The 22,489-nt window shown below is 46.7% G+C and overlaps 1 long non-coding RNA gene across 1 annotated transcript; it reads left to right on the top strand.

Moving 5' to 3' along the window:
- Positions 1 to 213: 213 nt before the first annotated feature.
- Positions 214 to 808, top strand: LOC120682702. The gene is made up of 2 exons (XR_005678550.1): positions 214 to 480; positions 595 to 808. It is a non-coding gene; the product is annotated as an uncharacterized LOC120682702 (long non-coding RNA).
- Positions 809 to 22,489: the final 21,681 nt, after the last annotated feature.

Genomic DNA, 22,489 nt, shown 5'->3' with positions numbered 1-22,489 from the left:
TCCTGAGATGCATGATCTCAAAATTAAGTCATGGCTGATGCGCAAAAGATAACGTAGGCACCAAATTGCCAAGAAGAAAAATCGGCTCCTAACTATTTGGAGTAGGGATGCAAGCGGGGCGGGTTCTGCCGCAAGCCCGCTGGGCTGACCCGCGCCGCATACCCGCGTAACGCCGCCAATGGGCCCGCAGAGCTGAAGCGACGCTTCGCGGCCTGGCCGCGATGCCCAGCGGCGCCGCGTAGCTCGCAAAACCAAAGGCTCGCATCCGGCATCTCCCCTCGATCCTACCCTAAAAAAAAATCTCCCCTCGATCCACCCCGCCGGCCGGCGGCTCGCCACTCCGCTCCGCCTCCGAAGCCGCCGGCACCACTTCGTCTTCGTCTCCGCTCCATCTCCGCCGACGCCGGCACCACCCCCACCAACCCAGCGGAGCGTCCACTCCAGCGGCGACTCGAGCACCGAATCCGTCTCGATTTGTTGGTAAGGAATACTTACTCCCTCGCCTCGGTCATTTTTTCTTCGGGAGATGGTGCGGGCACTCTCAGGGAGCATGACGATTCTTGATTTGTTCTGTTCCATTTTCTTCTTCCTCAGCGGCTCAGCGCGCGCAAGATCTATTGGTATCTGTGTAGGAGGCGTATCCATGGTGTCTCCGTCCGCTCGTGTGCCATCGCAAAGAATGGTTCCAGGCCTCCTTGCTGCTTCCCCTGGCCCTACTACTCCTACCTTCGTTGCAGCACCCATCCCTTCCCAGGTCCCTGAACCCCATCGTCAAGAACAGGGAGGAATCTAGACAACAGGGAAAAAACGAAAGGTCAGCAGCAGGATTGCTAAGCCACGTAGAAGAAAAAATGAGGAGAAAAAGGGATTCCAAGTACAGTGCTAATAGATTAGTGTGGTTCTGTAATGTAATCTATTTTAGTCTTTTCGAGCACTCGCCGATGTCATCATCGGATGCTGAAGTATAGTTGTAACACATATTTGGATTTCGATTTATGGTGTTGCAAAATCTGGAACATATAGTTGTTATAGACTTGTTACACATTAGTTGCAAAATCTGGAAACGTCAGCTCTGCTAGCTTGCTAGTGCGGACGGTCAGCTCTGCTAGCTTTGCTAGTGCGGACAGTGTTCTCGAGGTGACGCGGCCTAAGCGGGCTGCCGCAAAGCCCGCAAAAACTTGCGGTGCTATGCGGGCCGCCGCAGCTGCCCGCGTGAGAGTTTGCGGCGCATGCGGACGTGGGGCGGGCAGCCGCCACCCGCCCCGCTTGCATCCATAATTTGGAGTGCTTATTAAGATAGCTAGCTGTACAATTGTTCAGGAATTTAATCTGAAGTATAGGACATCACGAACATAACCAGTAGTAACTTGCCACTGACAGTGAACCTGAGTACCTGACCTATCAGACTTATTATCTGAAGATTAACCGCCCCAAAAGGCCACATTAGTCACCGTGTCACGTATTTAATTGAAAAGATACTCACGTACTAGCTAGCACGCCGCGTCCTGCGGTCAGCAGGCGAAGGCGCGGCAGCGCCGTCCACGGTCCCCCACCCTACACCCCCACGAGCCGGAACCCCCCTTGCGCCCCGTCCTGCCCTCGCGCTCAGAGCGCGTGGATGGAGGAATCAGAAGAGGCGGAGCTCGAGGTCGCCAAGAAGGAGGGTCCTCTCGCTCTCCTGTCGCCGCCTGGTTCTCCGGCTCGACGGCAAGTCCATTTCGCCATTTCGGTGCTGGCGGTAGCCTGCGGCCCCGGTTTTTTTATTTTTAAATTTTTTATTTTTATTTTTTACAAAAATAAATTTTTGATTTGGAAATTTACGGAAATATACCCTGGCCGCCCGGCAGCGGGGCGGCAGGGATTTATCCGCAAAAAAAAGACGACAAAAAATTGCAGACAGATCCCTAAGGGCCGGTCGCCCAGCAGTCGGGCGGCCGGCCCCCCAGGCCGCCCGGCAGCCGGGCGGCCGGCCCCCCACCCCTATATAAGGTGTTGGCTGCCCCCTCACCCCCTCATTTGCCTTACTAAAAATCCAGAAAAAAAGAAAAGAGAGGGAGGGAGTGAGGGGCAAAGCGGCGAAGCCCTGTCGGATTTTCAAACATGCGACTTTAGGTAACTAAAATTTTCTACATTTTATAAATAGATTATGTTGTAATTATTTTTTGAAACAATAGATTAGCAATCAGTTCAATTATTGTTAGGAGTGATTAGTGGTACATTTAGATGCAGTTACTTGTAGTGATTAGTGTTGATATAGTACATTTAGTGTTAGATTTAGTATTAGAAAATACTAGAAAATTGTTAGAGAAGTATTAGAAAGTCTTAAAAATTGAAATATAATATTAAAAAAATTTAGAAAATGTTAGAAAATTTTAGAAAATGTTAGAAAAAATTTTAGAAAATGTTAGAAAATAGTTTAGCAATCAATTTAATTATTATTAGGAGTGATTAGTGGTACATTTAGGTGTAGTTACTGATAATGATTAGCGTTGATATATTATATTAGCAATCTGATTGCTCACTTGTGATTGCCAAGGCTCAACACCATGGCATCCTCAGGATCCACCTACATTCCATGGAATAAGGTGACGGAAACAGTCCCCCAATGAGTCCAGGTGCCTATGTATTTTTGCGGATCCTTGTGCAAACTAATGAAATCAAGGGTTTTTGGGGACGACTTTGGCAAGAGATTCTTCATGTGCGAGAATTACGAGTACGCCCCGTCTAAGCATTACGGCAAGGACCGAGCAAAGGTACTACAAAACACTATCAGAGTTTGTCACTTTCAGATCTAGTAATGACTTCTAAAATGATTTGGGGAAAGACTCCACCGCCTCTATGTGATTTCGTGCAGTGTGTAAGCATCTAGGCCCTCAAGGTATGTTTCGGTGATTAATGACAACCATTATTGTGACTAATGAGTTTGTGCAGCTTAATAAATCATTATCGCTCATTTGGTATATGACAAAAGAGGCCCCTCAATTTCGGTCATTCAAAAAGGCGATCTCGGCTTTTAACTTATATTTGTCAAGGCTAAGGATCTTTCTAGTCCTAAGTGTCACAAGGTTGAGAAGGACACTTAGGTTAGTATAGGTTTTATAGTTTTGTAGTGATCGCACTATTAAGAGGGGTTCATGAGTTAGTAGCTTGATCAAACTTGAGTTGGCCCTAGAAATATTACACACTCACTCAAAAACAGCAAAAGTTGGTCAATAAAAGTCAACACAACTCTTGGAAGAAGAAACAATCAAAGTCACATTCGAATCCAAGTCAAAACAGCTGAAAACAAAGAAAATCAGTAGCACCGGTTGAACCGGTGCTCTAGCATCGGAGCATCCGATGCATGGCGGAAGGACCGATGCCCTGTCGGTCTATCTTCTCTGGATGAAGGCAGACATCAAGTAAAGCACCGGTTGAACCGATGGTCAAGAAGATAAGCACCGGTGCAATGAAAGTCCTTTGTTCCAAAGAGCATGTTTTGATGGATTTAAACATCTCTTCAGCACCGGTTGAACCGACGGTTCAGAATCAAAGCACCGGTGCAATGAAAGTCCTTTGTTCCAGAGAGCATGTTTTGATGGATTTAAACATCTCTTCAGCACCGGTTGAACCGACGGTTCAGAATCAAAGCACCGGTGCAATGAAAGTCTTTTGTTCCAGAGAGCATGTTTGGTTGACTCCAATTTCTCTTCAGCACCGGTTGAACCGACGGTTCAGAATCAAAGCACCGGTGCATTGGATGTACTTTGTTCCAGAACGCTTGTTTGAGTTGATCAGTGAACCTCTTCAGCACCGGTTGAACCGATGCCCCTACGGAGCATGCACCGGTGCAATAACGCAAGCGTGGATACTGTGTCAGAACTCCAACGGCTACTTCTTTGACACAGAGAGACTGGTTGAACCGATGCCCATATTTTCTATATCGTCGGTTCTTCCGGTGGTCACGGTTTTTCTGCAGAAAACCTCCAACGGCTATGTGACCTCCTCCACTCTATATAAGGGTACCCCCTGGTTCATTTCAGTTGCCTTTTGACACCTTGAAAACCTGAGGCCACCCTTGAGAAGAAGAAAAAGAGCTTTGAGCAAAAGAGAGAAGATCTAGTGCTTAGTTTGTGCTTCAACCTTGAAGAACTCATCCATTGCAAGTGTAGCAAGTGTGCTTGAGCTAGGGCCAACTGAGTGTAGGTCAAGTGAAGGCTTAGGAACTTGTTACTCTTGGTGTTTGGCAGCACCTAGACGATCTTGGTGATCGAAGTGTTTCTCGCGGAGCTTGCCAAGGATTGTGGGAGCCCGGAGAAGAAGATTGTACGTGGCTTGAGCTCCACCACGCCGGGATGGTGAACGGAGACTCTTAGTGAGCGCCCAAGTCTCGGTGACATGGGAGGTGACAAGACTCTTAGTGAGTGTCACAACGTGGATTAGGGGTGTGTGCCAACACATCGACACCACGGGAAAAATCTGGTTGTCTCTTGCACTCTCTTTCATTTCAAGCACTTACTTTCATGCTTTCTTTCATGTGCTTGACCCTAGAGATCATAGCTTAGCTCTACCTTGCTTAGTTTCATATCTTTGTTAGCTTGTGTAGTTTGCTTTGTTTAGCCGGTTGGTGAATTGAGCCTTACTAGCCTTGCATAGGTTAAGGTTGTTTTATTGCTTTAGAATTTTGAAAAAGGCCCAATTCACCCCCCCCCCTCTTGGTCCATCGATCCTTACAATTGGTATCAGAGCCTCGTTGCTCATTTGGATCATTAGGCTTCACCGCCTAGAGCTATGGCCAAGATGGGAGGTTCGCCGCCTCACTTCGAGGGCAAGAACTTTGCCTATTGGAAAGTTCGTATGGCCGCATACCTTGATGCGATTGCCCCCGAAGTGTGGTTGGCAACAAAGACCGGGTTCACCGGAACTCCCACCACGGAGCAATTAAAATGGAATGCAAAGGCTAGAAATGCAATTTTCGAAGCCATTAGTGAGGAAGTCTTTGCTAGAGTAAATGGCATGGACTTAGCAAGTGATATATGGAAAGAGCTAATTGAAATTCATGAAGGCTCCACAAAAGTCCGTGAACAAAAATATCACTTGTTTAGAGCAAAATATGATTCTTTTAAAATGCTTGCTCATGAAAATTGCAATGATATGTATTCCCGCTTGAATGTCATTGTCAAGGACATTAATGCTCTTGAAGTTTCCAAAATTGACAGTGGCTCCATCAACCGCAAGATTCTCATGCTCCTTCCGAAGCCCAAGTACAACATTATCAATGCTATGCTTCAAAAGGAGAATCTTGATACAATGGAAGTGGGAGAGCTTGTGGGCGAAATTCGCGCTCATGAAATGAGTATCCTTGGTATGACCGAAGAGCCAACAACAAGCAAGTCAATTGCTCTCAAAACCAAGGCTAACAAATCCCGCAAGCTCAAGATGGTCAAGCAAGAATCAAGCTCAAGCAATGAAGAAGAGGATCATCATGAGAGCTCATCCGATGAAGAAGATGATGGAGAACTTGCTCTCATGATGAGGAAGTTCACACGCTTGAATGACAAGATCAACAAGAAGGGTTTCAACTTTGACCCCAAAAGAAGAATGTTCCGGCCATGGGGAGATGTCAAGAACAAAACTTGCTATAATTGTGGAGAAAAAGGACACATCTCTCCCGATTGCCCCAAGCCGGACAAAAGGAAGAAGGACAACAAAGGCAAACATCGCCATGATTCAAGTGATGATGAAGAAGATGAGAAGAAGAACAAGAACAAGAAGCTTGGGAAGAAGAAGAGCCATGACAAGAAGACCAAGCTCTTCCCAAAGAAGAAAGGGCACACCAAGAGAAGCTTCTTGGTGGAAAAACAAGAATGGGTGACCGATGTCTCATCAAGCGAAGATTCAAGTGATGAAGAAGACATAGTCACCATCGCCCTCACAAATGAAGAACCATCACTACCTCCACCTCCAATGTGCCTCATGGCAAAAGGTAACACCAAGGTATGTGAGGTAGATAGTGAAGATGAAAGTGATGAAGAGCTTGATCCTTATGAATTCACTAATCTCATTAATGAGTACACGTCCGTCATCAAGAGGGAAAAGGGCAAAGTCAAGATTCTTGAGAGCACTCATGTCAAGTTAGAGCTTGCCCACTCCGACTTGCTTGGCAAGTACAATGACTTGCTCAAAAAGCACAATGAGTCACTTGTACTTGCTAAGCAAGTTGAAGAGAGCCACAAAAAGCTTAAACAAGAGCATAGGGAGTTGGCTCACAAATATCAAGAACTTGAATTTGTCTATGAAGCAATTGACCCAAGTCTTGAGAACTTTGCTCATGAAACTATTGAGAAGGTCAATGCTTCTACTTCATGTGATGACCTACTCATTAATGCAAATGCCACTAATGCTTTGCCCAAGCTTGTACCTTCTAGGGAAAAGGAATTGATGGATCAAGTGGCAAGCCTCAAGAGTAGTGTGGAGAAGCTCTCAAGAGGAGAATACATCCACAAGGAAATTCTCTTCAACAATGCACGTGACTATGGCAAGAGAGGTCTTGGTTCATTTCCGGAGCCAAATCAAGGCACTACTCCTTCTCCGGAGATCAAGATTAGCTTCATCAAGGAAGTTGGATCATATTGCCAACATTGCCAAGTCACCGGGCACCACACTAGGGAGTGCACCTTACCATCACGTCCTCTTCCTAATTTACCCAAGAATTACTCTTCAATGTTTCAAAATAACCATTTTCTCTTGAGTAAAGTGAAGGGCAAGGTGAAGGCCAAGTTTATTGGCAAACTCACTAAGGAGTCAAAGAAAAAGCTCCCCAAGCAACTTTGGGTCCCAAAAGCTCTTGTCACACATGTGCAAGGCCCAAAGCTTGTTTGGGTTCCCAAAACTCAAAAGTGAATTCTCATGTGTGTAGGTGAACTACAAAGCCGGTGGAAAATATTGGGTACTTGATAGCGGTTGCTCTCAACACATGACCGGCAATGATAGCATGTTCACCTCTCTTGAAGACCCCGGCGATCATGAACATGTCACCTATGGTGATAACTCAAGGGGAAAAGTTTTAGGTTTGGGTAGAATAGCTATCTCTAAAGATTTATCCATTTCTAATGTCTTGTTTGTAGAAGCACTTAGTTTTAATCTTATTTCTATTGCTCAATTATGTGATCTTGGACTAACGTGTACCTTTGACAAGAATGGTGTTGTAGTAACTCTTGAAGAAGACAAGTCAATGGTATTCACGGGGTTTAGGCATGGCAACATCTATTTAGTGGACTTTTCTTCAAAGCAAACAAGCACCATGACATGCCTCTTCACCAAGTCTTCTCTTGGGTGGCTTTGGCATAGAAGAATTGCTCATATTGGCATGAGCAACCTCAAGAAAGCCCACAAGAGAGGGATGATCACCGGCTTGAAGGATGTCACGTTTGACAAGAACAAGCTATGTAAAGCATGTCAAGCCGGGAAGCAAGTTGCAACACATCATCCCATCAAGACGATGTTGTCTACCTCCAAGCCGCTCGAGCTACTTCACATGGATCTCTTTGGTCCAACTACATACAAGAGCATTGGTGGTAACCTCTATTGCCTAGTAATCGTTGATGATTTTTCACGTTACACTTGGGTTATGTTTCTAGGCGATAAGGGTGAAACTCCGGAACTCTTCAAGACATTTGCAAGAAGAGCTCAAAGGGAGTACAACTCCCCAATTGTGAAGATCCGGAGTGACAACGGCACCGAGTTCAAGAACATGAAGATTGAAGAATGGTGCGATGAAGAGGGCATCAAGCATGAGTTTTCCGCCACCTACACGCCTCAACAAAATGGAGTGGTGGAAAGAAAGAACAAGACACTCATCGCCCTAGCAAGAGCAATGTTGGATGATTATGGCACGTCCGAGAAGTTTTGGGCGGAAGCAATCAACACGGCGTGTCATGCATCCAACCGAGTGTATCCCCACCGACTCCTCAAGAAAACTCCATATGAGCTCATCACCGGGAAGAAACCAAATATATCCTACTTTCGAGTTTTTGGTTGTAAATGCTTCATCTATAAGAAGAAAAGGCTCGGTAAGTTTGAAAGTAGATGTGATGAAGGTTTCTTTCTTGGTTATGCATCAAACTCCAAAGCATATAGAGTATTCAATCAAACCTCCGGGTTAGTTGAAGAAACATGTGATGTGGAGTTTGATGAATCTAATGGCTCCCAAGAGGAGGTTGTTGGCTATGAAAATGTAGGTGATGAAGAGATTGATGAAGCTTTGAAGAATATGTCCATTGGGGATATCAAGCCGGAAGAGGTGCATAAAGGCAATGATCAAGGGGGAGGACCTTCCTCATCTACACCAAGCACCTCCAAGGCACCCCAAGTGGATAAAGATCAAGAAAAAGATGATCCACTACCTCAAGAAGATGTGCCAACACCAACACCCCAAGTCCAAGAACAAGAAGAGCAAAGTGTTCCACAACAAGTACAAGTCACACAAGATCCACCCCAGCAACCATCCACACAAATACCGCTAGTGAAGCATGGTCGCATCTCCAAGGATCATCCAATTGGTCAAATCATTGGTAGTCCTTCCAAGGGAGTAAGAACTCGCTCTAAGCATGCTTCATTTTGTGAACATCACTCGTTTGTTTCTTGTATTGAACCCACTAGCATAGCTTCGCTTGAGGACTCGGATTGGGTAATGGCCATGCAAGAAGAATTGAACAACTTCACCCGCAATGAAGTTTGGGTCCTCGAAGCTCCTCCAAAAGACAAGAACATCATCGGCACCAAGTGGGTCTTTCGAAACAAGCAAGATGAACATGGGGTGGTGATACGCAACAAAGCAAGACTTGTGGCAAAAGGGTTTTCTCAAGTCGAAGGTTTGGATTTTGGTGAAACCTTTGCTCCGGTCGCAAGACTTGAAGCTATCCGTATCCTTCTTGCTTACTCTTCACATCATAACATTAAGTTGTATCAAATGGATGTGAAAAGTGCATTCTTAAATGGCGTTATTAACGAACTTGTTTATGTTGAGCAACCTCCCGGGTTTGAAGATCCGAGGAATCCTAACCATGTTTATAGGTTGCACAAGGCACTCTATGGGCTAAAACAAGCTCCAAGGGCTTGGTATGAGAGGCTTCGTGACTTCCTAATCATGCAAGGCTTCAAGATCGGGAGGGTGGACACCACGTTGTTCACAAAAGACGTCAACGGGGATCTTTTCATTTGTCAAATTTATGTTGACGATATTATCTTTGGCTCAACTAATGATTTACTAAGCCATGAGTTTGCTACCATGATGTCTAGGGAATTCGAGATGTCCATGATTGGCGAATTGACCTTCTTCCTTGGTTTCCAAGTCAAACAAATGAAGGAAGGGACATTCATCCATCAAGAAAAATATACTAAAGATATCTTGAAGAAGTTCAAGATGGATGAGTGCAAGCCAATCAAGACACCCATGGCAACCAATGGGCATCTCGACTTGGATGTGGACGGTAAACCGGTTGATCAATCCCTCTATCGTTCAATGATAGGGTCTTTGCTTTACCTTACCGCATCTAGGCCCGATATAATGTTTAGTGTGTGCTTGTGTGCCCGCTTTCAAGCTAACCCAAAGGAGTCACACCTTTCGGCTGTGAATAGGATCCTTCGGTATCTCAAGCACACCCCTAGCATAGGCTTGTGGTACCCCAAAGGCGCTAGTTTAGATCTCTTGGGATACTCGGATTCGGATTTTGCCGGAAGCCGTGTGGATCGCAAGAGTACCTCCGGGGGTTGCCACTTGCTTGGGCGTTCTCTAGTTTCTTGGTCGAGTAAGAAGCAAAATTCCGTGGCTTTGTCCACCGCGGAAGCGGAATATATAGCGGCCGGTGCATGTTGTGCCCAAATCCTATATATGAAGCAAACCCTTTTGGACTTTGGTGTGAAACTAGATAGGATCCCGCTCCTTTGTGATAATGAAAGTGCCGTAAAAATTGCCAAAAATCCGGTTCAACACTCTCGCACAAAGCACATTGATATTCGCCATCACTTCTTGCGTGATCACGAAGCCAAAGGAGATATATCTCTACAAGGTGTGAGATCCGAGGAGCAATTGGCGGATATATTCACAAAACCTTTAGACGAGAGTACTTTTGTTAGGCTAAGGAGTGAGCTTAACGTTCTAGATGCTTCTAACGTCATATAATTGCCTTGTCATATAGATGCATTTCATATGTACATGTGCTAGGGGCTTGTCTAACCTTGTCAAGATAGTGATGAACATGGGTCTTGCATGAGCCGGTGGTCTTGGTTTTGCTCATGGCATGAAGAATGGTTCATCATGAAGAAGCTTGACGAGGGTTCAAACTTGACAAGTCAGATTTAAATTTTGCAATGCATGTGCTTGTCATATAGAATGCATCCATGTTTAATTTCACGCTTTGCATTGGCATTGCATCACGTTAGTAGCATCACAAGGGAGCAAATCACACTTCGAGAAAGATATTCATGCTAAATATGATATGTCATCTCCACAAGAGTGATAAGATCAATGTTGTGCTTTCATGCCTATTGAGTCACGTCCTATCGAACTTAAAGTTTAAATCTCTAAGTTCATAGGCAAAGTGGCTCATACATTTGGTTTTTGTGTTTAAACCTCGCTTGGTTCTTAATTTGCCTAAGTTAATATAAAAAGCTTGCGAGCATTTAGTTTGAATGTTTGAGGGGTGAGGTTGTCTCTCGAAAATGATCCAAAACTGAGTGTTTATGGCTTTGGCTTTGAGTTTTTGGATCAGAAGTAGAGTTTGTAGTTCAGCAGAAAATTTCTTTAACCACCGGTTAAACCGACGCCGTGTTTTTTTCATCTCATCGGTTCAACCGGTGCTTAAGTCTTCGTGGCTAGGTTTCTGCAACGCCTCTGGAACAACCTCCGGTCGTTACTCCGATAGCTCACCGGTGCTTCCCATGTATGGCGAATGAACCGACGCTTCAGCATCGGTTCAACCGGTGCTACTGCGTGGAGTAAATGGGCCTTGCATAGCCTCTGGACCTTACTCCTGCAGATACACCGACGCCCATCGGATGTTCCGGTGCCTCAGTGGCGGATCTTCCGGTGCCCTTCTGACCACGTTTCAATCTCGTTCAGATCTGGTCAATCTTACACCGGTGATTACACCGACGGTCTTTTCTCTGCACCATCGGACCTTCCGGTGCTTAGGGTTGGCGGGCCCGCTCGTTATGTTTTCACTTAATCTTTCCGCGGGCCCACGCGTCAGTCTCAGTCCTGTTTCTCTTCCTCCTCGCAAAACCGCCGCCTGCACCCACGCCCGTACACCGTGCCGCCGCCGCTCACGCGCCGCCTGCTCGCCACTCCACGCTGCCGCCGCGCCCGAAGCTCTCCACTGCGCCGCCGCCCGCGCGCGACCCCTCCTCTTCCGCGCTGCTGCTCCGCAGTCACTCGTGCGCCCGCGCCGCGCCTGCACCACCTGTGCGCCGCTAACCACCAGGCCGCCGCCATCCAAGTTCTGCGCCGCCGCCTGCAGCACCAGCACGCACACTCCAACACACGTGCAGCCTCCCCTGCTCCGATTAAGCCTCCCACGCTCAAGCATTCAAGATTGATTTGATCCATCCACCCTTTGCTTAGGCGCTCTCAAGGTGCTCGAGGAATTTCCTCTTAGGTTCTTTCTTCGTCTTCTTCCCTGATTTGCAAGGGTATGACCTTTACATCTTGTAGCAAAGTGAAATTCCTTTGTATATCATCCTTTGCACATGTGTTTACATATATCATTTCCTTGATCACACACATAAGAATCCTGTCACCTATCTTTGCACATGCTCACATAGTTAAATCTTTTAGCATGTCATCGATATCAAGGCTGCTATCCACTAGATTTCACGTCATAGGCTCAAATCAAATCTTTGTTTTGACTCTATGTCAGATGGCTGGTGACAAGAAGGGCAAGAGCAAGATGGTTGTGCAGAAAAAGAAGAAGCGCACCCGTGAGGACCGCGAGCGAGAGCAGGCCGAGGCAGTGGCAGATGCAGCTGACAGGCAGGGCTCACTCAGGATCAGAGAGCCTCAGGCTCAGGGGGAGCCACAGCAGCAGTTACGTCGCTCAGGACGTACTCAGACAGCTCAGGCCACACCTGAGTCCCGCTCACGTCCACGGACTCGAGGTGGTGGCACTCAGAGGGGAGCAGGTCATGCACCGCAGCAGCACACCGACAGTCAGACTCAGACAGGTGGTCAGGACAGTGGTGAGGAGCTGCCCGAGGTTGAGTTGTTCGATCTCAGGGGTATTCCAGGACCTAGGGTCAAGAGATTGCGTTATGTGACCCCAGAGCAGTGGTTTCCCGAGCAGAGGGATGTCGGAGTTGATCGTCGTTTTTACACTCTGCTTCAGGAGTCTTTTTACCACACCTACTGCCAGTTGGACATCAAGATTAGTGAGCACAAGATGCTCCACTGGGTAGCTATGCGTGTAGCAGCAGGTGGGACTCCAGTGCTTCCTCTCTTTGAGAGATATGTTGGATTGCCTGCTCTACTCAGTGAGAGGTCCAGGTATATTCGAGAGTGGGTTCGAGTCTTCTACGCCACTCTGTTTATTGAGGAGGACCGGCAGTTTATAGACTTCATGTTCCAGGAAAGGCACTATCGCTTGACCCGAGCACGACTGGCTACCTATCTTGGAATTCAGATTGCCGAGGAGCCACACTTCATACACTATCAGGCTTATGGCAGCACGGTACCTCCTCGACGTCCTCACGAGTCTCACGTTCCATCTGATGAGGAGATCAGTGTTCTGTTTCAGCAGCCCTTCCTGCCTGGCACACCGAGGACTCCAGACAGGCTGACTCCCATGGCACATACTATCCATCTGGCCTTGAGGAAGAGCTTGTTGTTTCGGATTGGATACAACGAGGGGATCACAGCTCTGCAGCAGTGGCTTCTACTTTATATCATGACAGGTCGTGACTTTGACCTAGTCGACTTCTTTATCTGCGAGCTAGAGGATGTGATTCTAGATGGCATGACAGTTCACCGTCGGCATCCGTTTGCTCATTGGATCTGTTGGATTCTGGCTCAGCTAAGTCAGAATGAGCATATGGATGAGCTGGAGCACTCGAGGACACAGTTCAGTTTTTACTCACCAGCTACTCCTCGAGACGGTCGTCGTGGCTCGAGAGGCCAGCGCCGAGCACAGCGGGTTCTGGATGAGCGTTTCTTGGCTGAGGGCAGAGTTGCAGATGATCCGACAGCAGCCGAGGACGCTTCACTAGCAGCTGCAGAGGCCCAGCTCCCACACTACCTGATCACTGACTCGGAGGACTCGGAGGATGACGAGGACTTCATTCCCACTGTTACCGTCCCTCGAGGAGCTCATGATGATGAGGCAGGATCTTCTGGTGCAGCACGAGCCCCCGCTCCTCCAGTCTCCACCGCTCAGGTCACTCAGCCAGATGCACTCGCTGCTATTCTTACTCGGCTCTCAGATCAGCAGGACAGATTTGCAGCAGCTCAGCTGAGCATGCAGGCCGAGCAGGCTCGCCAGCAGGAGGCCCAGACTCTAGTGCTTGAGGGGATTCGACAGCAGCAGGAGGCCATGAGGTTACAGCTTCAGCAGCAGTCCCAGATCCAGCAGCAGATGTTTACCTTCTTCTCGGGATGCTTCGGTCAGCTGTACCGACACACTGGACTGCCAGAGCCTCAGCTCCCTACACCCCAGCAGCTCCAGTTCGACCCCACTGCTCCTCCTCCACCTGCTGGCGGTTTCATGCAGACACCCTTGTCATCTTTCCCGGTGTCACCACTTCTACCGACCGGGCTGTTTGCCAGTCCTGTTCCTGCTGCTGCCCCGGCACCTGCTCCACAGCCTAGTGTCTGGACAGCCGAGCAGCGTGCAGAGTTTCATAGACAGCAGCAGATCCTACACCAGCTCCAGCACCCCTCGGCTCAGTCACTCACGTTCGACTCTCCTTCTCAGCCCGAGGTGCTCCGTCCGTCCGTCGTGCGCCCCACTCAGCCAGACCTGACTCCCGTCACGTCTGCTCCTCCGACGGACTCCACGATCATCGCCGCGCCAGCTCCTACCGCTACTCTAGCTACTTCTGCCGCTCCGACGACTCCGGTCGAGCAGAAGTCTTCTTCGGTCGACGACGACTGGACAGACGACGACGCCGACGACTCCGCCGCTCAGTTCTCCACCGGACCCAGCCGGAAGACCCCGCCTTCTCCAGCTCAGGATTAGATCGCCTTCCTTTTTGGTGCTTTGTTGCCAAAGGGGGAGAAGTTTTAGGGGGAGAGTACAGAGTTAGGGGGAGGGTAGAGCTAGAGAGAGCTCGTAGTTATCAGGACTTTGATTCTTTGTATCACATTTGGTGTTAATTCATGGATATGTACATTTGTCGCTTGAGTATGCCGTGCTTTGAGACATATCTATGAATTTCGTTTGAGCCGTTGAGCTCTTTGGTCCTTCTTTTCGAGTTCGCTTGTGTTTATCTTGCTTTATCTTTCTCGCTCTCTCGTTATTTATGTTTGTGTTGTCATCAATCACCAAAAAGGGGGAGATTGTAAGCATCTAGGCCCTCAAGGTATGTTTCGGTGATTAATGACAACCATTATTGTGACTAATGAGTTTGTGCAGCTTAATAAATCATTATCGCTCATTTGGTCATATGACAAAAGAGGCCCCTCAATTTCGGTCATTCAAAAAGGCGATCTCGGCTTTTAACTTATATTTGTCAAGGCTAAGGATCTTTCTAGTCCTAAGTGTCACAAGGTTGAGAAGGACACTTAGGTTAGTATAGGTTTTATAGTTTTGTAGTGATCGCACTATTAAGAGGGGTTCATGAGTTAGTAGCTTGATCAAACTTGAGTTGGCCCTAGAAATATTACACACTCACTCAAAAACAGCAAAAGTTGGTCAATAAAAGTCAACACAACTCTTGGAAGAAGAAACAATCAAAGTCACATTCGAATCCAAGTCAAAACAGCTGAAAACAAAGAAAATCAGTAGCACCGGTTGAACCGGTGCTCTAGCATCGGAGCATCCGATGCATGGCGGAAGGACCGATGCCCTGTCGGTCTATCTTCTCTGGATGAAGGCAGACATCAAGTAAAGCACCGGTTGAACCGATGGTCAAGAAGATAAGCACCGGTGCAATGAAAGTCCTTTGTTCCAAAGAGCATGTTTTGATGGATTTAAACATCTCTTCAGCACCGGTTGAACCGACGGTTCAGAATCAAAGCACCGGTGCAATGAAAGTCCTTTGTTCCAGAGAGCATGTTTTGATGGATTTAAACATCTCTTCAGCACCGGTTGAACCGACGGTTCAGAATCAAAGCACCGGTGCAATGAAAGTCTTTTGTTCCAGAGAGCATGTTTGGTTGACTCCAATTTCTCTTCAGCACCGGTTGAACCGACGGTTCAGAATCAAAGCACCGGTGCATTGGATGTACTTTGTTCCAGAACGCTTGTTTGAGTTGATCAGTGAACCTCTTCAGCACCGGTTGAACCGATGCCCCTACGGAGCATGCACCGGTGCAATAACGCAAGCGTGGATACTGTGTCAGAACTCCAACGGCTACTTCTTTGACACAGAGAGACTGGTTGAACCGATGCCCATATTTTCTATATCGTCGGTTCTTCCGGTGGTCACGGTTTTTCTGCAGAAAACCTCCAACGGCTATGTGACCTCCTCCACTCTATATAAGGGTACCCCCTGGTTCATTTCAGTTGCCTTTTGACACCTTGAAAACCTGAGGCCACCCTTGAGAAGAAGAAAAAGAGCTTTGAGCAAAAGAGAGAAGATCTAGTGCTTAGTTTGTGCTTCAACCTTGAAGAACTCATCCATTGCAAGTGTAGCAAGTGTGCTTGAGCTAGGGCCAACTGAGTGTAGGTCAAGTGAAGGCTTAGGAACTTGTTACTCTTGGTGTTTGGCAGCACCTAGACGATCTTGGTGATCGAAGTGTTTCTCGCGGAGCTTGCCAAGGATTGTGGGAGCCCGGAGAAGAAGATTGTACGTGGCTTGAGCTCCACCACGCCGGGATGGTGAACGGAGACTCTTAGTGAGCGCCCAAGTCTCGGTGACATGGGAGGTGACAAGACTCTTAGTGAGTGTCACAACGTGGATTAGGGGTGTGTGCCAACACATCGACACCACGGGAAAAATCCGGTTGTCTCTTGCACTCTCTTTCATTTCAAGCACTTACTTTCATGCTTTCTTTCATGTGCTTGACCCTAGAGATCATAGCTTAGCTCTACCTTGCTTAGTTTCATATCTTTGTTAGCTTGTGTAGTTTGCTTTGTTTAGCCGGTTGGTGAATTGAGCCTTACTAGCCTTGCATAGGTTAAGGTTGTTTTATTGCTTTAGAATTTTGAAAAAGGCCCAATTCACCCCCCTCTTGGTCCATCGATCCTTACACAGTGGTTAGACGCCGAGCAATCTCAGCAGGATAAGGACCACGTGGAGCGTCAAGCAAGGTGGGCTGCACAAAGATGGCAACGAATGCTGCATGAAGAACAGATGGAGGAGAAGCGCAAAAAAACCAGGAAGAGATTCAGAAGAGGATTGCAGAAGTGGAACGTCAGAAGGCAGAGGAACGTGAAGCTGATAGGGAGAGGAAGCGAGAGAGGGCCCGCCGTGCTAAGGAAGCAGGGTCTGAAGCTATTAGGAAGGGAAAATATCCCCGGTGCACTCAGTAAAGCACCACCATGTAATCCCGGCATTTTACATTTCCTAAGGCATGTTAGGTTTATTCACAACACGAGGTTATCGTGTTGCACATGCCATGTTTTTCATTGTTCAAGTATCTAGTAGTATGAACGCCTTAAGCCTCTGCTTTGTAATCGTAGCATTGTTTACAAAACTGTATTGCAAACCGAAAATACCTTGCATGTCATTCGAGCCTCTTGGTCTTCATTCTGTACAGCTTCCACTATTCCAGGTATCCGCTCCCCCTCATCAGCTAAACCTTGCGGCTCAGGTTGAATGACATGCATGTTCTGATCTTCTTTTTCTCCTACCTGATCAGCTATACCTTGCGGCTCAGGTTCTGTGACATGCATGTTCTGATCTTCATTTTTCTTGTTGCACTGCTTGGTTCATATGAGATGATGTACTTGATGATCCTTCACCGAAATGGGCTGCCTTCTGGTGAATCTGAATTAGCATTGCAAGAGGCCACCCGCGGTCAAGAGCTGTTTGAATGTAAGTCTGTCATTCTTCGGTGTTTGCTATAAGCATCAACTCCCAGAAATCCCCTTCAGTTCCCCAATTTGTCACAGTCTAAACGGTTAGGAAATGAGTCTTTGAATTCACATTGAATATCTCGTGAAGCCATTTGCGTATGGAACCAAAACTCCTCTCTAAGGGTTTATCTATTCCGCACTCTCTTCATTCAAAAGCTGATAGATCTACTCCATACACATCATGAGAAATATATCCATCACCATAATGAACTTGAAAACGAAGGTTGCTTGACATATCTGGACACACAATCATAATATTAAATTGATTGCTAATCTACTGTTTCAACAAAAATAATTACAACAAAAATAATTGCTCGACATATCTGGACACACAATCATGCTATTTGTAAAGCGTAGAAGAATTTTGGTTACCTGCGGTCGCCGGCTCGAAAATCCGGCAGGGCTTCGACTTTCTCCCTCCCTCTATCTTTTTTCTTAGTTTCTGGAATTTTAGTGATGCAAATGAGGGGTGGAGGGACCAGCCAACCCATATATAAGGGTGGGAGAGCCGGGCGACCAGGCCGGCCGCCCAGCTGCCAGGCGGCCTGGGGGCCCGGCTGCCGGGCGACCGGCCCCCAGGGCCCTGTCTGCAATTTTTTGTTATCTTTTTTTTGCGGATAAGCCCCTGCTGCCCGGCTGCCGGGCGGCCAGGTCCCGGTCGCCCCACTGCCGGGCGGCCGGGGTATATTTCTGTAAATTTCTAAATCGAAAATATATTTTTGTAAAAAACGAAAATAAAAAATAAAAAATAAAAAAACCGCGCCGGCGGCCACGCGGATCAATCAGGGACTGGGGGTGGCAGTGCAGGCGTCTTTTTTATTTTTATATTTTTCGAAAACATTTTTTACAGAAATGTATTTTCAATATCACAATTTACAGTTTTGTACCCCTACCGCCCAGCAGGGGGCGGCAGGGGGCCTGCCGCCCATCAGCGGGGCGGCAGGGACTTATATGTAAATTAAAAAAATTATTTGCGCGAACGCCCTTGGCTGGAGCCTGCCGGGCGGCCGGCCCCCTGCCGCCACTCCACTGGGCGGCAGGGGGCCTGCCGCCCGGCAGGGGGGCGGCAGGCTCCCCCAACAAATTGCTATAGCCATTAGATGTGTTTTAGATATGGATACAAATAAAAACCATTAGTAAAGAACATGAATATGAAAAGTACAAGCTAGCAATTCACACACATACGCAAAATATATTACGAAATAGGTGATGTATGAGAACGAAATAAGTATAACATGATGACATGTCCATAACAAAAATACAGAAACAGCTAAAAGCACATCCTAACCACCCCGGCCATGTCGACCTCTTTTACGCTGAGCGTGGACGTGGTCTGTAGAGTAGGTGTGTCGCTCTGGAGGCCCTACGTCTCTACCTGGACGTCCGGTGGGCACAGGTGTTTGGAAGGTAGTATCGGCCTACGGGTTAGGTGTAGAAAATAACCGACTCCAATCTTCGAAGTTCGCCTCAAAGGTATCCTGTGTGGGCCCTATACAGTAGCAATTAAGATATCTTAATCATCGTCTTATAAGTCATATATTTTGGTATATATTCATCATACGTACCTGGTGGTGGTGGATACGAGGAATGACCCATATCAGGAAGCTGGTAGTGCGATCCTGTAAACCGTTCAAATTATTTAAAATATTAATAGAGATAAGAAGCACATGATAAATTCGGGCTACAGATTAGGTATTTACCTTGCGTTCCTTCTACTGTCACCGTAGGGTAATACGAAGAAGGTCCAGCATCATTTAACTGTTGTGATCCTATATGTAAATATAAAAGGAATTAGACTTGATACCACAATTAATTGAAATTAAGATATTGAGTATATGTCTACCGAAAGGTCGTTGTGGTGCCTGTGTTGGTTGAAATGACATCCCTGCAGCTGGTGCCATGGTACTAAACTGAGTCCCTCCGTGAGGTTGGTAAGGTGGGTGTGCATCACCTGTATGGACTGAGAATTAATTGTTGGCTTCAAAGTAGGAAGTTAGTAAGTATCCTCACGTACCTGGATAATGCTGCTGAGACCACAAGAATCCCTGCAGTTGGGAAGACTGCTGCTATGTGGGACCACAAGAAAACGAGGTCGAGGCTTGAGACGAACCGTACGAGTCATCGTACGATGTCCGGCTACCAAAGGCTTCAAGCATGGAATTGGATCTTTGTGAAACTCGGGTCCAGGCCGACTCTTGCTCATTCCTATCCATCATAGATCCCCCTCGAATCCTCATCAAATTCGCCCTGACATCTAAGTCCATCAACCTGCACATTTCAAACTGCAAGCAAGAAAAAAAAGGCATTAACACTGTAATCCAAAGTATTTGAAAAGCGATGATAACTTTGACTCACCACCCCAGCTAATGCTTCATCCCTATGTCGTGCGTACCCATCCTGTGCTGTCGCAACATACGGCTGTGGTTGCATGTCAGCATATATCAAGCGGCAACGAGTCTGAGGCTGGTACCAGCTCAGGTACGCCCTGTACGAAGCCTCCGTGTGTGCAGGGGTCGCAAGCGCCACGTTCTCCTCTGCCTGGTCCCAGCCATCGACCCAAGGCTGCACCCTTGTCACCCACATGTTGGAGAAGGGTTGCCCAGTCCTCGATAAACTAAATATTTAAAACAATTTAGTCAAATATGATTAGTTAACTATACAATGCATAATCACTGAAATAGTATATGAATTGTTACCTGTGGTCATGGCGTTCGACCCGATCCAATGCTGACAGCACAGGATACAACTGCCTTTGACCGAACTATCTCCTGACTCTGTCCAGGCAGTGAGCCTCAATGTAAACGTCGTACACCAACGCTATAGTTGTCATCCAAAAGGCCTGGTCCTGAAAGCAAACCGAAGATATCCCGATCGGTGCACGAGTGTTTATAGCCAACTCGGAGTAGGGCTCCCACACGACGTCTTCAGGTGTCAACCGATCAAACTCAGCCACAAAATCAGGATAGGCCCGACGAGACTGTACGTGGGCCCACCTCTTCTGCACAAAATTAATAATAATATGTACAAATAAGAAATAATATGTACAAATAAGAAATAATATGCACAGAATTGCCAACAGAATAGTACGAGTAGCAGTCATTTCCGTACCTGACGAGCGTACCAGAGAGTCCCCATGGTGGGCCTATCGTCCTCGGTGCCACCGTACATATCCAGCTCATACGGTGAGTGGTCGACAAGCGGGCGACCAATTGCTATCCTCTCGTACGACCAAAGCTGTAGCAGAATTGGACATCCTGTAAGAATTGCATTGTGCTTATTTTGCACCGATGCCTTGCAGAGGCCACGGTACGTGGCTGCAAGTACCGCTGCACCCCAACTGTATTGAGGCATTTCCTCCACAGCTGCCTCTGTGATCTCCAGTGCGTAAGGCACAAGCACCCTATCCACATAGGCCCCGTGTGAGTTGTTGAACATTATGTATCCAAACAACCATAACAGGTATGCCTCAAGGGATCGAGTGACGCTATCATTATCAGCATCATGTGCCAAATTGTCGGGCTGCATAGAAAAGATGAACATTTATGAGTACGAGATCAATTATAAAATAAAACCATAATTGCACTAGTCAAAAGCATAACTCTAACATTAATCGTAACAAAACAAGGTATGTACCTAGAACTGGAGGATCCATGCCTTGGCAGGGCCTGTTGCTTTTGGGTGCTCTTCTACATCAATCGCGATGTCAATATTTGCAAAACGCTCTTCTAGATCGTCCAACCACGTAGGCGGGACGACACGAGGCCCTACGGCATCCCCACTGATAGGAAGACCCAACAGCATCGCAACATCCTGTAGGGTCGGTCTCATCTCCCCACAAGGGAGGTGGAAGGTGTTTGTCTCAGGCCTCCATCTATCAACTAGAGCCGTCAGTAGGGACCTGTCCAGCTATACTGAACCACTCTCAGCAAGACGACCTATAGTAAGAAGACCAGCCTCACTCAACCTGAAAAATAGAACGATCAAAGGTAAGTACATTATGTACGAAACGTATACAAAACAAACATATTTTTAAAAACATAATCCGACGACATATCACCTGGGCACCCATCGTGGGTCAACAGGAATAAACTCCGCTGGTGGACGTAGACGCAGCACGTTAAGTTTCACGCGCTGAACCACTGCAAGAAAGGACCGGTGCGACGAATCTATGACTCCGTCAAGTAGAGCTGGTGTATCTCCGGCCATACCTAACACAAAAAAAAAATAAGTTTTTTGCATTTTCTACAATTTTTCTGCATTTTTCTACAATTTTTCTTCAATTTTCATAAACTTTTCTAACATTTTCTTGCATTTCCTACAATTTTTGTACAATATATTTTTATAAATATGTTTTACTAATATTTTCTAAAGTTTTCTGCATTTTCTACAATTTATCTTAAATTTTCATAAACTTTTCTAACATTTTCGTGCATTTTCTACAATTTTTTACAATATATTTTTATAAATATATTTTTCTAATATTTTCTAAACTTTTCATAAACTTTTCTAACATTTTCATATACTTTTCTAATATTTTCTACTATTTCTGACTATTTCTCGAAATTTTTTCTCGTATTAAACAACTAATCAATACCACAAAATTTGTTGGTAAACCTAATTGGTTTTTCTCAAAACTAATCTTAATTCTATCTAAATTATATTAAAAACATTACCTAAATCGCTAAAATATCATTAATGCTGCAGACACTAATTATAGAATTAAACATACAATAAATTTAGATCGAGAAAGTTGAGAAATATTTATTACCTGCGGTTAGGATCCAAAATCCGGCAGGGCTTCGCCGTTACAACTCCCTCCCTCACCCCTCCTCTCTCCCTCCCGCTCTCTGGATGTCGTGGGAAGCAAATGAGGGGGGAGGGGGGAGGGAAACCCTTTTATACATCATGGGGGAGCCTGCCGTCCCCCTGCCGGGCGGCAGGCCCCCTGCCGCCACTCTGTGGCGGCAGGGGGCCTGCCGCCCGGCAGGGGGGCGGCAGGCTCCCGCCAAGGGCGTCCGCGCAAATAATTTTTTTTTAATTTATATATAAGTCCCTGCCGCCCCGCTGATGGGCGGCAGGCCCCCTGCCGCCCCCCTGCCGGGTGGTAGGGATACAAAACTGTAAATTGTGATATTGAAAATATATTTCTGTAAAAAATGTTTTCGAAAAATATAAAAATAAAAAAGACGCGGCAGTGCAGAGTGTGCTGGGTGTGGGCCGCCAACCAGCGTACGTGGGCTTTGTGTTGCTGTATTATGGTCATTGGGCCTGGGCTAGCC

The sequence above is a fragment of the Panicum virgatum genome, chromosome 7N (genome assembly GCF_016808335.1).
Source record: "Panicum virgatum strain AP13 chromosome 7N, P.virgatum_v5, whole genome shotgun sequence".
Lineage (NCBI taxonomy): Eukaryota > Viridiplantae > Streptophyta > Magnoliopsida > Poales > Poaceae > Panicum > Panicum virgatum.
Note: the sequence above shows the minus strand (reverse complement) of the source record. Positions and strands in the feature narration are given on the sequence as shown.